The following is a 17,776-nucleotide window of genomic DNA, read 5'->3' as shown; positions in this document are numbered from 1 at the left end:
GCCGCCCGAGGCGCCGCGCCGCTCCTCCCGTCGGTGGCGACCGACGCCGGCGCCGTCGCCCCTCCGGCCGCCGACCTCCCCCACCGTCTCCTTCCTCCTCGTCGCGTCCCGCCGGCGAGCACCCGAGCCCGAGCCCGAGCTCCATCGGGCCAGATCTCGATCTGGTACTGTAGCTCGCGTTGACTTTCTCTCCCCCGAAACTGCCAAGTCCTGTGATTCTTACAGCATATGCCCCTGTTCAGCAGTGCATAACTCCTCGCATGTAGCTCCGATTCGCGCGTGTAATATGTCAAATTGTTCGTCTCGTGATGCTCTACATTTTGCTCAATTGCACCATGTTCATTAGAGGCCATCTTGATGCCCAAATATCTGTTGCAAGAGGGCTAGTTGCTGTTATCTGCTGGTTCTTATCAGAACTTGGAGATTTGTCATTTTTGTATCATTTAATCTCTGCATCTTATGGGCATGAGCTCTACATGTGTTTTGTTGTATGCCATGCCATATTTCCAAGGGTGTATGCCATGTATTTTTGTGATCTCTGTGGTGACTAGCACAAGCATGAAAAGTAGGCTCCGTAATGTTTCTGATTTCAGGGACAGTGATTTCTCTAAGTCCTCGTCTGCTGTTATTTTGTTGCCATGTAAACTTGATGCTACAGAGGGATCCATGCATATTTAGGAGATGTTCAGTAAGGATGTTTTGTAGCTATAGTTGTAATTGATCCATTCCTGCAATTGTTTGCAATTATGGAGTGCCATAGCATGACTCAATCTTGCTCTACTTTTGCTATAAAATATTTCTGGCAGATTCTTAACATGATATTCATTTTTGCCAAACTTATTTTAGTTGATCCATACATGCTATGCATTTGTTCTTGCCATGGATAGCTTCATAAACATGCCATCTTGTTGTAGGTATGCTAGTTTTGTCATGCATTGCTCTGTAGTGAGTGCATCAAGCTCACAAAGAGGCCTACATATTATTATTTCTGCCATGCTCTGTTTTCTGCCAAGTCTGAAACCTGATAACGAAACTTGCTATGTTTACATGCTTGCCATCATATCTTCTGTTCCTTTTTGGCTTATGGTCAGTAAGGGACTTTTGTCATATGCATTTAGTAGAATACTTCCATGCCTTGTTTTGCTATGTTAAGTTTCTGTAGCATGTGGATTTCGTGCTCTGAACATTGCTAGCTGATGCTGTTTTCTGCATGTCCAGTAATTTCACCAAGTCTGGAACCTGTTATTTTTTGCACTTTTGCCATGCTAGTTTGAGCTTGTTATGTTGTGAACTAGCAGTAGCTCAGTGTTCATCTTTTGTCAAGCATCTCCTGTAGATTACTGTCATATGCTTTGTTACTATGTTGGAGAGCTGTAGCATGGTTGCTTGTTGCTTTTTAAGTGCTATCATGCTGTTAAGAGCAGATTCGTGTCATTCTTGTTTTGCTTGCCATTTGCAAACCGTGCATCCGTTTCCGGTGATCTTTATATCGATTTCGACCGAAATCATCTCATCTTTCCAGTGGCATGCTTGGCTTGCCAAGTTACTGCCATGTTCATCATTTTCCTTCCGGAGCACGCATATGCACCGCATATCATATCTTGCATATCATACATGTTTTGCATCATGTTGCTTGTGCATTTCTCGTGATTGATTGTGGTTCCGTTTGTTTGTGTTCTTGTCTTGGGTAGAGCCGGGAGACGAGTTCGTGAACGAGGAACCTGTTGAGTACGCTTACGAGGATCAAGCTTTCGACAACTCTGAGGACCTTGCAGGCAAGATGACCACCCCTCGAAATCACTTCTATCTTTGCTTTGCTAGTTGTTCGATCTATTGCCATGCTGCGCTACCTATCACTTGCTATATCATGCCTCCCATATTGCCATGTCAGCCTCTAACCATCCTTTCCTAGCAAACCGTTGTATGGCTAAGTTACCGCTTTTGCTCAGCCCTTCTTATAGCGTTGCTAGTTGCAGGTGAAGTTGAAGTTTGTTCCATGTCGGAACATGGATATGTTGGGATATCACAATATCTCTTATTTAATTAATGCATCTATATATATTTGGTAAAGGGTGGAAGGCTCGGCCTTATGCCTGGTGTTTTGTTCCACTCTTGCCGCCCTAGTTTCTGTTATACCGGGTTTATGTTCCTTGAGTTTGCGTTCCTTACGCGGTTGGGTGATTTATGGGACCCCCTTGACAGTTCGCCTTGAATAAAACTCCTCCAGCAAGGCCCAACCTTGGTTTTACCATTTGCCACCTAAGCCTTTTCCCCCGGGTTTTCGCGAGCCCGAGGGTCATCTTTATTTTAAACCCCGGACCAGTGCTCCTTCGAGTGCTGGCCCAAACCGAGCGATGTCCGGTGCCCCCTGGGCAACCAGGGTCTATGCCAACCCGACGTCTGGCTCATCCGTTGTGCCCTGAGAACGAGATATGTGCAGCTCCTATCGGGATTTGTCGGCACATTCGGGTGGCTTTGCTGGTCTTGTTTTACCATTGTCGAAATGTCTTGTAAACCGGGATTCCGAGACTGATCGGGTCTTTCCGGGAGAAGGTTTATCCTTCGTTGACCGTGAGAGCTTATGATGGGCTAAGTTGGGACACCCCTGCAGGGTATTATCTTTTGAAAGCCGTGCCCGCAGTTATGAGGCAGATGAGAATTTGTTAATGTCCGGTTGTAGATAACTTGTCACTTGACCCAGTTAAAAATACTTCAACTGCGTGTGTAGCCGTGATGGTCTCTTCTCGGCGGAGTCCGGGAAGTGAACACGGTTTGAGTCATGAATGACGTAAGTAGGAGTTCAGGATCACTTCTTGGTCATTGCTAGATGACGACCGTTACGTTGCTTCTCTTCTCGCTCTCTTTTGCGTATGTTAGCCACCATATATGCTTATTGCCGCCGCAGCTCCACCTCATTGCTCCATCCTTTCCTTTAAGCTTAAATAGTCTTGATCTCGCGGGTGTGAGATTGCTGAGTCCTCGTGACTCACAGATTCTACCAAAACAGTTGCAGGTGCCGACGATGCCAGTGCAGATGATGGGGTCGATCTCAAGTGGGAGTTCGACGAGGAACGTGGTCGTTACTATGTGTCTTTTCCTGATGATCAGTAGTGGAGCCCAGTTGGGACGATCGGGGATCTAGCATTTGGGTTGTCTTATTTTCATCTGGATTTTGACCGTAGTCGGTCTATATGTGTGTATTTTGGATGATGTATGAGATATATTTACGTTTTGTGTGAAGTGGCGATTGTAAGCCAACTCTTAATCCCATTCTTGTTCATTACATGGGATTGTGTGAAGATGACCCTTCTTGCAACAAAACCACTATGCGGTTATGCCTCTAAGTCGTGCCTCGACACGTGGAGATATAGCCGCATCGTGGGTGTTACATGGGATGGCATGGGATCCGAGTCCCGGGAACTTTTCAAGGACAACGCCCTGAAGAGCAAGAACATGGGGGAGGATGCTGTGGCTGGGAAGCTGGCGGCTCAGGCTGCCCCGGCCCCTACTCTGGCTGGCACGCCTGCTTCTGGTGTCTGCTCCAATGTGCCAGCTCGTCCGGACTCGCCATCGCTATCTGGTATCGAGGATCTCCCTGTCTCGCCCCCGCGTGACTCTTCTAGTGCTCCCCCCCAAGCGGAAATCTTCTGTACGGAAATTCTCAGCTCACAGTCGCTCTTCCTCGGGTACCAAGCTCTCCACGACGGGGCTTTGCCGCCGCCTGGATGCTGATATGGGCGACGCGGCGGGCCAGTCTTCTCCGGTGGCGCCGCGCTCTACTCCGATCCGCTCTCCATCATCCACAGCGCGTAAGAGTGGCCGGATCCACGACAGCGGTGTTCGGGTGGTGGACAAAGCTGCTCGTCGCGCGGCGACCCGTGATCTCCCGGCCTCAGGTATTTCCCCACCTCCAACTCCGTCGATTGCTATGAATTCTCCCCCCTCCCCGATTAGACTTGTCCCCCTCTTACTCGGACGATCACTTGATGAAGGTTCTTTCATATGTTGGTATATCTCTTGATCACAATGAGAGCCAACGAGGTCGCCCCGGCCGCCATTGCCAAAGCAAAAGAGCTTGCTGCGGCCCCTCCCACCCCTTCGGTTGTGGCTGAAGTGGGTGCGCGCGCAGGGGGGGGGGGCAGATAGGGATGCTGCCCCCCTTGTCTCTTCGAAGAAGGGTGCTTCTAAACGCGCTAAATCCTGCTTGGCACCCTGCAGGTCGAGCCTCTGTATTAAAAATCTTCCTTTCAAATGAGAGCCTTATTTTGCAATGTGAGGGGATTCGGCGCTCGGTGGCGCCGGGATCAACTCAAAGATGTGGTGAGGGGCGATAATATTGATCTTGCGGGCCTTGTCGAGACTGAGGGAGTCCTTGACTAAGGGGTCCTCGGGCGTCCGGCCTGTTATCTACGGGCCGGACTGATGGGCTATGAAGACATGGAAACCGAAGACTATACCCGTGTCCGGATTGGACTCTACTTGGCGTGGAAGGCAAGCTAGGCGACCTATTATGAAGATTCCCTCCTATGTAACCGACCTCATGTAACCCTAGATCTCTCCGGTGTCTATATAAACCGGAGAGCATAGTCCGGATAGGACAGATTCATTACCATATACTCATAGGCTAGACTTCTAGGGTTTAGCCATTACGATCTCGTGGTAGATCAACTCTTGTAACACTCATATTCATCAAGATCAATCAAGCAGGAAGTAGGGTATTACCTCCATAGAGAGGGCCCGAACCTGGGTAAACATTGTGTCCCCCGTCTCCTGTTACCATCGATCCTAGATGCACAGTTCGGGACCCCCTACCCGAGATCCGCCGGTTTTGACACCAACATTGGTGCTTTCATTGAGAGATCCTTTGTGCCGTCGCTAAGAGGGTTGATGGCTCACCTTGTTGTCAAGGATAATATCATCTACGGAGAAGCCCTGGCCCCAGGTCAGACCCTCCGTCTCGGCGGTTTCGTCATGACCGCCGGCTCGGCCCTTAAGCCGACGATGACCTCTCAGGTCATCAAAAATCACCTCCGCGTTGATCCCGAATACTCCGCCCGCATGGATCCAGTGGAGTTGTCGTCGTTGAACGAACTCCTGGATCGCATGGCCGCCTTGGGGGTCGCTACAGACTACGATCGGGTCGAGCTTAAACCCGACCAGAGAGAAATTAAAACTCCAACGATCACCCATCAGATAGCGGTAGTCGAGGAGCGGAGCAACTCTTCCACTATACTGAAGATGAACTATGTTCGGATCGCCGATCTTGAAGAGCCGGATATTTTCCGGCAGAAAGTCATGTCTCTTCCTCCGAACATAAAGTCGGATGACGAGCCTAAAAAATCGGTCGATATCCCAGAGCCCAAACTATCCGGCCTGGTAGACCTCCAAACTCCAGATGCAAAACAAGGTCAGGATTTGGATTCAATTCCACCCACCCACCCGGACATAGATGCTTTCAGAAGCATCAAACAACAGCCTCAGGAAACAGTCCACCACTTCTGGGGCAGATTCCTCCTTGTCAAAAACAAGGTAAAAGACTGCCGCGACGAAGACGCGATAGCAGCATTCTGCAACAACTGCGCGGATGAAGGTATCCTTAATGCCATCAATCACCGCCGCATACTAAAGTTCGCTGACCTAGCAACCATCGTACAAAAGTACAACGCGATGGAAAGCGCCTAGAAAACTCAGGCAACTGGCTGGGAACCATCCCGGCTCCCCTTACAGGCGAAAAGGACGCGCCCCCGTGGCGCGCCCAGCCAAACAGTCAAAAAACATAAGCCTATTATGCTGCACGGCACCGTTCTGGAGGGATGGCTCAATGGCCCATGCAAAATACACACGACGCCGGATACCGTGGCAACCCACAGCCTTAGAGCATGTTGGATACTTCGGCAGGTAGCCAAGAGCGGCGAAGACATCCTTATCAAGGACACCCCAGAACAACACCCTCCAGCAAACGACGATAATAGAGTATTGGCAGTCTTCAAGACATTCGCTTCAAACAACAAGCGTAAAAGGGCCCTGCGCGATCTCGCCGAAGTTTGCCAGGTCGCTGCAATTGACCCCTGGAACAACACGGCCATAACCTTTAATGCCAGTGACGAACCTAAATACAGAACAGCCCGAGCGCCAGCTGCCCTAGTCCTCAGTCCCATCGTGGATAGCTTTCGACTTACAAAAGTCCTCATGGACGGCGGCAACGGACTAAACCTCATTTACGAGGACACGCTCCACAAGATGAAAATAGACAGGAGCCGCATCGAGAAAAGCAACACAACCTTTCGAGGTATCATTCCCAGCCGGGAAGCTCGGTGTGCAGGAAAAATTATGCTTGATGTGGTGTTCGGCACGCCGGAGAATTATCGGTCCGAAGAAATAACTTTCCAGGTGGCCCCTTTCAGCAGTGGGTACCACGCCCTGTTAGGACGAGAGGCCTTCATGCGCTTTCAAGCCATACCTCATTATGGGTATATGAAGCTAAAAATGCCTGGGCCTAATGGAATAATCACCCTCGTCAGCGATCCGGACATAACCCTCCGCGCCGAGAATAAAACCATATCCTTGGCCCTCGAGGCATTGTCTGAGGCCCTTGCGGCCGAAGAACTAAGCGCACTACGCTCCACCGTGGATAAGGACAATGTGATCCTGGACAAACGACCCAAATCCACTTCCTTCAAGCCAGCAGAAGAAATAGTCAAATTTCAGGTCCATCCAACAGACCCGAAGAAGACAGCGTCTATCGGAGTACAACTCAGCCCTGCAGTCGACGCCGCACTACGAGACTTCCTGCGCGAAAACTGGGATATATTCGCCTAGAATCCTTCCGATATGCCAGGAATCCCGCGCGAGCTGGCCGAACATAGCCTCAACATATTAAAGGGATATAAGCCGGTCAAGCAAACTCTGTGGCGCTTTTCCGAACCCAAATGACAAGCTATGGGGGAGGAGCTAGCCAAACTCATCGAGGCCGGATTCATCAAAGACATTAAACATCCGGAATGGCTGGCAAACTTGGTAATGGTACCAAAGAAGGATAAATCCTGGCGCCCATGCGTCGATTTCAAAGACCTTAACAAGGCCTGCCCTAAGGATCCCTTCCCTCTCCCCCGGATTGATCAAATCATTGACGCCACCGCAGGTCATGACTCGTATGCCTCCTTGATGCATATTCCGGATATCATCAAATCAAAATGAAGGAGTCCGATCAAGCCGCAACATCATTCATTACACCATACGGGCTGTTTTGCTTCAACACCATGCCTTTCGGGCTCAAGAACGCCTGCGCCACCTACCAGCGCATGATCCAAACATGCCTCGAGAAACAGATCGGCAAAACAGTGGAGGCCTATGTGGACGACGTCGTCATCAAAACCAGACACGTCGAAACACTAATAAACGACTTGCGTCTCACATTCGACAACCTCCGCACATACGACATCAAACTTAACCCGGAAAAGTGCGTCTTCGGCGTCCCCGCCGGTAAACTATTGGGCTTCATCGTTTCCAATAGAGGAACTGAAGCAAATCCAGCCAAAATCCGAGCTCTGTCACAACTGGCCACGCCGACCGAATTCAAGCAGGTCCAGAAACTCGCTGGGTGCATGGCAGCTTTAAGCCGCTTCATCTCCAGGTTGGGAGAAAAGGCGCTGCCGCTCTATCGCCTTCTACGGCGCACCGACAACTTTGAGTGGACAGAAGCGGCGACGACCGGACTGGAAGAAATAAAAGCCCTTCTGGCGAGCAACCCAATCCTGGCCGCGCCAAACGCCGGCGAGCCAATGCTCTTATACATATCAGCAACACACCAGGTGGTGAGCGCCGTACTCGTCGTCGAACGAGAACAGGACGGACACAAATTTCCGCTCCAGAAGCCGGTATACTACGTATCCACCGTCCTCACACCATGCAAATCCCGGTACCCTCATTATCAAAAAATAGCATATGCAGTCTTCATGGCATCCCGAAAATTGCGACACTACTTTCAGGAGTGCTCTATCACGGTGGCCTCCGAAGTGCCCCTCAATGATATAATTAACAACCGGGATGCAACGGGCTGGATTGCCAAATGGGCCATTGAGCTCCTGCCATTCGACATCACGTACGAACCACGAAGAGCCATCAAATCCCAGGTACTGGCCGACTTCGTCGCCGAATGGACAGAAGCCGAACTCCCTAAAGAGTACGGCGTATATTCCAACTGGGTGATGCATTTTGACGGCTCCAAGATGTTGGCAGGGCTAGGGGCGGGCGTCGTATTAACGTCCCCCATAGGAGACATCGTCCAATACGTACTCCAAATATTATACACGGACTCCAACAACGCAGCCGAATACGAGGCCTTGCTACATGGCCTCCGGATGGCCGTATCAATGGGCATACAACGCCTGGAGGTGCGCGGGGACTCAAACCTCGCAATATCCCAAATCAATGGAGACTTTGATGCCAAAGATCCAAAGATGGCAGCTTATCGCAATGCCGTTTTAAAGATGTCGGCTCGGTTCGAGGGACTCGAATTTCATCACATCGCCCGCAAAAGTAACCAGGCAGCAGATGTACTTGCTCGCATCGGCGCTAAACGCGACCCCGTACCACCTAACATCTTCCTCGAAAGGCTCTTTAAGCCATCCGTGGTCTGGCAAGGGGAGATAGCAACGACAGTCCCGTTCCGAGCACAAACAAAGATAACGAACACACCGATATCATTGGAGGCTCAACCATCGAGTAACACCATCGGCCCACCTCATCATGGCAGTAATTGCCCCGTGGACCGAACCATTCTTGGCCTACTTTAATTGGAAGGAGCTCCCAGAAGACCAGAACGAGGCTCGCCACATAATCCGGCGTTCGAAGGCCTATAAAGTTCACGAAGGAGAGCTCTACAAGAAAAGCACTACCGGAGTCCTTCAAAGGTGTATCTCCGAGGAGGAGGGGCGGCAACTTTTGGCAGAAATTCACGCCGGTCTCGGCGGACACCACGCCGCAGCCGGGGCACTTGTCAGCAAGGCCTTTCATACAGGATTTTACTGGCCCACGGCCCAGGCAGACGCACAGGACCTCGTCCAACGTTGTGTCGGATGCCAACTCTTCGCCAACCAAAGCCATATGCCCCCAACCGCTCTACAAACAATCCCCATTACATGGCCCTTTGCGGTCTAGGGCTTGGACATGGTCGGACCCCTTAAAGGGGGAAGCCATAAGAAAAAAATATCTGTTGGTCATGGTGGACAAATTCACCAAGTGGATAGAGGCTAGACCGGTTAAAACGGCCAAGTCCGGACCGGTGATTGCATTTATATCCGATGTGGTACACCGTTACGGTGTATCGCACAACATCATCACCGATAACGGTTTGAGTTTCACAGCCGATGAGGTGAAAACCTGGTGTGCTACTCTGGGCATTAAGCTCGATTACGCCTCTGTCTACCACCCGCAAACAAACGGTCAAGTCGAGCGAGCTAATGGTCTTATTATGAGCGGCATCAAACCCAGACTAGTGTGTTCTTTAAAGAATCAGACAAACACTGGGTCGAGGAGCTCGACTCCGTACTCTGGGGGCTGCGGACCACGCCCAACCATACTACCGGATACACACCTTTTTTCATGGTGTACGGCGCAGACGCCGTGTTGCCCTGCGATATTATACACGACTCACCTCGAGTGCGTATGTACGAGGAGAAAGAGGCCGAGTTGGATCGGCAGGACAGCCTAGATGCCTTGGAGGAAGAGCGCGACGTCGCCAAAGCCCGTTCAGCATTTTATCAACAACAGGCTCGAAGATATAAAAGCAGAGAGGTACGGGCCAAGACTTACAATGTTGGCGAACTCGTTATACGCTTACCGGAGAAGAAAAAGGACAAACTCAAGCCCAAATGGGAGGGTCCCTTCATAATCGACGAAGTTCTCACCGGAGGAGTGTACCGTCTTCGTGACGCATCAGACAATCGCCTAGAGCCTAACCCCTGGAACGCGGCCAGACTCCGAAGGTTCTATGCCTAGCGCCGAACTCTTTGTTGGTCTCCTTCTCCCCTATAGTTTCCATTACTCTTTTTCCCATTTACACAATTTTTTTGGAATCATTCGGCTTGACCGAACACTGCTGACGTACACATCTTTACATATGTACGCCCATTATACCTGGGGGCTTCTCTAACAGAAGCTTGTTAATATTATTTTCCGAGCATCAAGCTCATCACACATGCGCGTTTTCCCGCATGTCTTTTCTTCACCATTATATGCATCGATATGACTTAAGTTTTGGACAAGCTGGGTTGCCTGGCTCCTCTGCTTACCCCTACGTTCGCGATTGTTCGGCTAGGTGGTAAAGGGAGCACCTCTGCGATTGTTACTGCCGGGTCATCCGGATGTGTACCTCAGACTGGGTGAAGCCGAAAGCTAGCGTTCTTAAGGGAATATTCGGTCGGTGCATGAAAAGTCTCTTTTTGCACTCACTCTATTGTGAATCCTCAGAAGCTATACATACTGTGATTTTCACATCACAATTCGGACATGTCTACTAATGCATGCACACCCAAGGAAAGGAACCCTTAACGAAACTATTCTCTCTGGAAGATGTTTCTTACGAATCAAACGTAATATAACATAACTAGCAGAATACAACTTGTCTGTTCAAGCAATTATGACCCCTACGCCTAGTTTTCCAGGCATGCCCAGGCCTGTTCGGCCGTGAGGGTATCCAGAAACACTCCGTACCCTTGAGTCCAGAGGTTGAAGCGAAAAGGTCTGCCATGACAAATGATATACAATTCAGCTAGAATTCCACACGGTGGGGTTGGACTCAAACACTTCCTCCTCTATACCGTCCAACAGACGATCTAACTTACAATCTTGTTGGGAATATTTGGCGGCCACCTCTACTTGGTCATACACTAAACTAATGGGAATTTCTTCCCCATTCGGCCCTACCGGTCTGACACGCGCCATGTGATTAGGATCAAGCTTGGTATACCGAGTCTTCACCATGGCCCAAGCCTCTCGCGCACCCTCTCGATAGGCCGATATCTTCCATAGACGGATACGCTGCCGCGCTCCTTTGAACTGCTCTACAAGCTCCTCCATACTTCCTAGAGGGGAGGCGGAGGGCCATAGAGCCTTGGCAACACTCCACATCGCCAGCCTCGCCTGTTGATGCACTTCCGACAGCTTACGCAGCAGATCACTCGATGATCCGGACACCTCCTCTTCAGGACGGCCCGTCAATATACCTGCAAGCATGGCTATATCAGTTTCATCTCTCTCCGAACTACTAAAAACAAACAAAGTTCGGAAACATACTGAACATGCCGCCCCGCAGTTTCTTGTTCTCCTTTACGGAGTCGGATAGTTGGGCCCGCACATCCTTCAGTTCTTCACCCAACTTAGTGTTGGAGTCCTGCATCTTGTTTTTCTCGTCCCTGACGCGGGTCAGCACACGTTCGCCTGCGGTGTGTTGCCTCTTTGCCTCTCTTTCTCCCTCTTGGGCGGTCTTCAACTCCTTCTCAAATTGATCAGGCGACCCTATTATGCGATCAGTGGCAGTATTAGCACAGTTGGTATACATTCACTATTCCTCACTAGAGGGGAACGTTACTAGTGGACAACTTCTTTAAATTTTCCAGTTCGGCGGTAGCAGCATTTAGATGCGTCCGACATTGTTCCATCTCTTGGGATAGCAGGTTGTTCTTCTCTATAAGAACCTGGCCATACAACGGTCCTTAAGTCAGTTGTACCAACTGCTTTCAGTCCCGGGGGCTACTGGCATATGGTTATCCTATTCGGACAAGGAAAACTTACCCGCACATCTGTTAAATACTGCTTCGTGGCTCTACTAAGCCCGTTTCGAGCAGTTCCGATATACGCATTGGCCGAGCTGAAGGCATTGAATGCCTCTTCCGAAAATTCAGGGTCTCGTAAAACAGCCCTGTAGCGCCGATGATCAATGGTGCACTCCATTTCCGAGTTGGTAACGGACATATTGTCCGAACCATCGGCCGAAGGACAGTCCGACACTGTTCCTATATTGGTTCCCGCCTTTCCAACGGGGTCTAAATCCCGGGTGCAGGGAGTACTGTTGAGGATATAGACCTTAGAGTCACCCGCCAGGAGGGGCCGGGTTACTCATAATGGTCATCGCCAGAAGCCCGACGCCAAGCAAGAAGACGGTGGGCCAAACATGGGCTTAAGACCCGGATATGGCTTAAGGCCCGTAGTTACAATCATCATTATGGTAGAACTTGTAGTGTAAGGAAAGAATAGTTGAGAGTCCGAGCCGGACACTCTTATGAGCCGGCCGGGACTCTGAGAGCTGCTGAGCATCCGCCTCCCTATATAAAGGGACGACCCGGCAGCGGTTTGGGGACAAGAAAAGATCTCGTTGAGAGCCAGGCATAGCAGTTAAGCTCCATGGTCATCGAAACCCTAATCAATACCATCTCAACTGGACGTAGGCTTTTACCTTCACCGTAAGGGGCCGAACCAGTATAAACCCTCGTGTTCCTTGTCCCGTTTAACCCCTTCAAGCTTCCTAGCAGCGATGGCTCCACGACTAAGTCCTAGCTTGAGGACATCTGCCGTGACAATTCCACGACAGTTGGCGCCCACCGTGGGGCCAGCGCACGGTGGATTTGAGTTCTTGAAGGGCAGCTTCGAAGGGCTCAAGGGATACGCTGTGGGCCGGATGACCAAGAGTCGTCGCGGCAAGCTCTACATCGACGATGCAAACTGGGGCCCCGACGCTGGCTCAATCGAGTACGGGTACCGGGTCCCCTTCGGCGGAATTCATGTTTTCATTGGCAAGATTGGTGACCCGGGCCCTGAGCCGGATCTCTGCGCCGATCCCATCGAGACGGCTCAGCGTGCACGACCCGCCCGGGCCCTGCCTGCCTTAAAACATGCTTTTGTGGGATGTATCCATGGAGGGCTCTCTGATAGATCTGGGTCTGGTGATGAGACGGCCGCCGGCTCTGACAGCGAGTCGTCCACCGATGAGTCGAACTCGTTGTATCAACTTCAAGATGGCAGGCTCATGGGTTGTTCCGATGGTGACAGTATCCGGACCCGTTTGAGCTGCCAAGCCGGGTTGGAATCTTCATGGCCGGCGCGCAGCCTGTTCAGAACCCTGCTGCTGGAGCGGGAAACCCGGTGCCCTCACCGGCTCAGGTGCTGATGGATCTCACAGACAAGATGACGGCCCTGTTGACCGCCGCGGTTGACCCGGCGGAGCAAGCTCAGCATGATGCGGAGGTGGCGCAGTTAAAATTGGATCTAGTGAAAGCTAAGGAGGATCTGGCAGCGGAAGGGATCAGGATGGCTGCAGAGAGGGCGGCTCTCGACGCCCAGACTTAGTTGATTCAGGCGCAGTCCTTCCGGCTCACAATGGATCAGAACGTGTCCAATGAGGTCATGAGAAGGAGGCATCAAAAGGCCCAATCTCGACTCCCTCCGGTTTATGATCCACGAAACCTCTTCAACACGCCAGGTGCAGGGTCTAGTAACCCGCCTGGGATCATAGTGCCCGGGTCTGGGCCCCCTGTTCAGCCACAGGTGATGGGGCCTCCCCGGGTGAACCCTGCCCCGCCTCAATACGTGCCAATACCACCGGGTCATTATGCTAACCCCCTGGAGAACATGGTAGCTGCAGCAGCGCGGCTGGCGGCCCTCCCAATGGATGGCGACTCTCCGACGGCTATTGAAACCCGCCGGGTCAGGGAACTCCTTCAGACAGCACTGGCGCAGCAAGAGGCGTACTCTTACAGCCGGGACAGGATCCACTCAACCCCTCGTCCAGGCCGGAGCCCGAGTTACAGCACACACATGGTCTCAACGACCGGCTCAAGTAATGTCCGACGCCATGACCCGCCCCCTGGCCATGGCCCGGCTCATAATGGAGCCTTTCACACAGCAGACCAAGACAGAGCACGACAAGAGGCGGAGCAGGTGCCTCAGTTGACGGCTTACCAGACTCCCCCGGCTTATCCGACGGCTTCCGTCGACGTGGGTATCCCTACCAGGACTGGGGGTGTCCCGTGCTTGGTGCCGGCTCTCCGCAATGAGCGTCTACCCAAGGACTTCAAAGGCCCTAGGAAGGTGCCTAATTACACAGCTGACTTACAACCCGCAGCCTGGATCGAGAGTTACGAGATGGCCATGTGTCGTGGAATTGTCACGGCAGATGTCCTCAAGCTAGGACTTAGTTGTGGAGCCATCGCCGCTAGGAAGCTTGAAGGGGTTAAACGGGACAAGGAACACGAGGGTTTATACTGGTTCGGCCCCTTACGGTGAAGGTAAAAGCCTACGTCCAGTTGAGATGGTATTGATTAGGGTTTCGATGACCAGGAAGCTTAATTGCTATGCCTGGCTCTCGATGAGATCTTTCTTTTCCCTAAACCGCTGCCGGGTCGTCCCTTTATATAGAGATGTCGACGCCCAGCGGCTCTCAGAGTCCCGGCCGGCTCATAAGAGTGTCCGGCTCGGACTCTCAACTATTCCTGCCTTATACTACAAGTTCTACCATAATGATGATTGTAACTACGGGCCTTAAGCCATATCCGGGTCTTTAAGCCCATCTTTAGCCCACCGTCTTCAAGCTTGTCGCTGGGCTTCTGACGATGACCATTATGAGTAACCTGGCCCCTTCTGGCGGGTGACTCTAAGGTCTATATCCTCAACATTAGGCCCCAGATTGATTTGAGCCGGCTCATGTCAATCTTCAATTCTTTCGACAGAAAACCTCCGGCTTACCATTGTGTGAAGGCCATAACCCGGCGTGACATCATCCTCTGGACTCCGGGTGATCTGCCGTGACATCATCTTCCATTAAGTCCATTTTTTACTCCGCCAGATCCGCAACGGATCTTATCTTTACTGCCATCCCGAAAATCGAGGCGCCTCTCGAGCGAGATAACCGCGCCGTGACCTCCTCGTTTCTCGCGCCCACTTATGAGACCGGCCTTATAAATAGCCCGACCCTCGGGTCTTTCTCATTCTCCCTCTTCTGTCATCTCCTTCCTCTCACTGCCCCCGTGCTGTTCGAGCTCCGCCGCCGCCGCCGCCGCAACAGAGCTCCGCATCGTCGTCGTCCTTGGCCGCTGCATCACCCTGAACCGTCCAGAGAACTGCGGCGAAACTCGTGCATCAGTAAGTTCCTTCCTCCCCGTAGGACAGATTTGCGTCAAGCTCCTGTTGTTCTTCCGTGTTCTTCGCCGTCGCCCACGAGTTCTTCGGTAGTTTTCATTTTTACTGCCCTTCTTGATCTTAGACCTGTATAGATCTGCCGCGGTAGCTGTTTGGCACCCATTTCGAATGCAAGTAGACCTCTTTTGACTGCATAAAGGCCCCGTTCGGGCCCAAGAACTTCCCTCGCGTCTGTTTTTAGGTCTAGAAATTTTCTTTTTCAGCCGACCACTTGATCCAAATTATTTACCGCAATGTGTGAAACTTGTTTTCACCACACTTAGTAAAAAACTGCACTCGTTGAGTCATGGCGATTTACATTTCCGGTTTAAAGAAACCACGCGCCGTAGGATCTTCCGGCTCAAAAGAAGCCACACGCCGTAAAAATTTCCGGCTTACTTACAACAAGGTTGTAGATGAATTGAATTACTCTTGACATCTTTTCGGCGGCTTAGATAACCCGATGTACTTAGATATATATCATTAGGCCCCTCCATAAGCCGCCACCTTAAACCTTGACTTGTAAGTTCCTCCGGCTCATTATTAAACCGGACATTTTTCCCTGTATCATAGGCTTCCAACGTTACCATGCCTCCCAAAGCTCCCAAAGCACCCATCACTTGCAACTGGATGAGGTCCAACGTCACCGACGAGACCCTAACGGACTTTATGAAGTCGGGTTACCTGCCCAAGAAGGACGTCATGTCCTACCGTGCCCCTGACCTGTCTGAGGAGAGACCACAACCAAAGGACGGGGAGGTAGTGATTTTTGCGGATCACATGAGCCGGGGCTTCGCACCACCCGGCTCAAAGTTCTTCAGGGATGTATTGAATTTCTTTGACCTGCGGCCACAAGATATAGGACCCAACTCGGTGTCCAACATATGCAATTTCCAAGTGTTCTGCGAGGTCTACCTTGGAGAAGAACCTAGCCTGCTACTCTTCAGAGAGCTCTTCTACCTGAACCGTTAGAATGAGTGCGCCAATGGGCCAAGCCTGGAACTTGGTGGCATCTCCATCCAGCGACGGAGGGACTGCCTTTTCCCTTACGCCGAGCCGCCAAGCCACCCAAAAGACTGGAATCAGACATGGTTCTATTGCCAAGACACGTCGCCGGCTGACGAGAGCCCGCTGCTCGGCTTTCGCCCCTCGCGTCTGGAACCAACACACCCACTGTCAGACAAGCTGACTCAAGCGGAGCGCCAACCTCTCCTCCCCACTATTAACAAGATCAAGGCTCTCCTGGGCAATGGTCTCAATGGAATTGATCTGGTCCGGGTCTGGATCTCATGGCGGGTGATCCCCTTGAGCCGCCGCCCCGGCTTAATGTGTGAGTACACAGGCCGGAAAGATGACCCCCTGCGACACAGCCGCAGCGACCTCCCTGAAGACGTTGCCGAGGATATGACAAAGGCTCTCTTGAATGAAAGCTTGGCAGACTGCGGGAGGACCGGGTTAGCCCCCTTCTGCAAGACCAATCCAGCCCCAGCGGTAAGCCGCTGATCTGAACATCTTATCTTCTTCTGTAGATAACTTTCATCTGAATCTTTAAGAAATCATCATTGTATTTTTCAGGCTGATGATAAATTCTGGAAGGTCAAATATGACCATGAGGCGGCCAAGAAGGCCAGGAAGGCGAAGAAAGCCGCCAAGAGAGCCGCTCCCCGTAAGAAGGGAAGTAGGCTTACTGCTTCAGAGTTGATGCAGCTAAGCGACAGCTCCGAGTCAGAGGTAACCCCTGAACCTGTAAGCTCTTTGTTGTGTTCATTGTTTATTTCTGTCCGCCTTATCAATACTGTTCATCAACAGGATGACACCGGAGCAAGTAACCCGGTGGTTGAAGAGGTAATGTCACTTTCCTCCGACTCGGAGCCCTTGCCAAGGCTGAAAGTCCGAAGGGTAACCCGGAAAGTAAGCTTTTCACATCCTTTAGCTTATCAAGATCCTCAATTTATTTTGAAGCGACAGGTTCATGAGAGCCGGCATCACACCCGGACCAACAAAGACACTGACCTCTCCTCCGGGCTACCTGACGCATCGAGGAAACACCGAACTGAGGTTATCTCCAACTTGTACCCTTTTCATCCTTTAGCGGGTGTTATACGTCAACCGCTCAATTCTTCTGACTCAAATTATCAGGAAACTTCCCCCTCTTCTGGCGACTCTATGCAGTCAAGCCTGCCGGCTTTCAAGACCGTGCCCGGGTAATGATGATCATCTCATGTTGTACTTGTCTTTACTTATATTTTTGTGCTTAACCTTTCTGTCTTTTCAGTGCCCAGGCCAAGCTCACCAAGAGGGCGAAGAAGACCAAGCCGGTTGAAGAGCCGGAGGTAGCAGGTCAAGAACCGCCAGCTGCCTCCGCTCCCGAAGCCACCGCTCCAACCGACAAGGCAACTGCAGAAGCTTCTGCTAACCCGGAGGCCTCCAGCTCGGCTCAACCAGCAGATGATCCGGACGTGGTAATCACCCGAACGGAATTTGTTGAGCCGGGGAGACCTACTGCATTGGCCAAGTGCTCCGCCAAGGGGGAGTTGCTACCGCCCCGCCGGGTTAATCTGGACCTTACCGACTACGCCAACCTGAACATCGGAGAGATCGTCTC

This window comes from Triticum aestivum, chromosome 6D (genome assembly GCF_018294505.1).
Source record: "Triticum aestivum cultivar Chinese Spring chromosome 6D, IWGSC CS RefSeq v2.1, whole genome shotgun sequence".
NCBI lineage: Eukaryota > Viridiplantae > Streptophyta > Magnoliopsida > Poales > Poaceae > Triticum > Triticum aestivum.
This window is presented reverse-complemented; position numbering follows the sequence as displayed.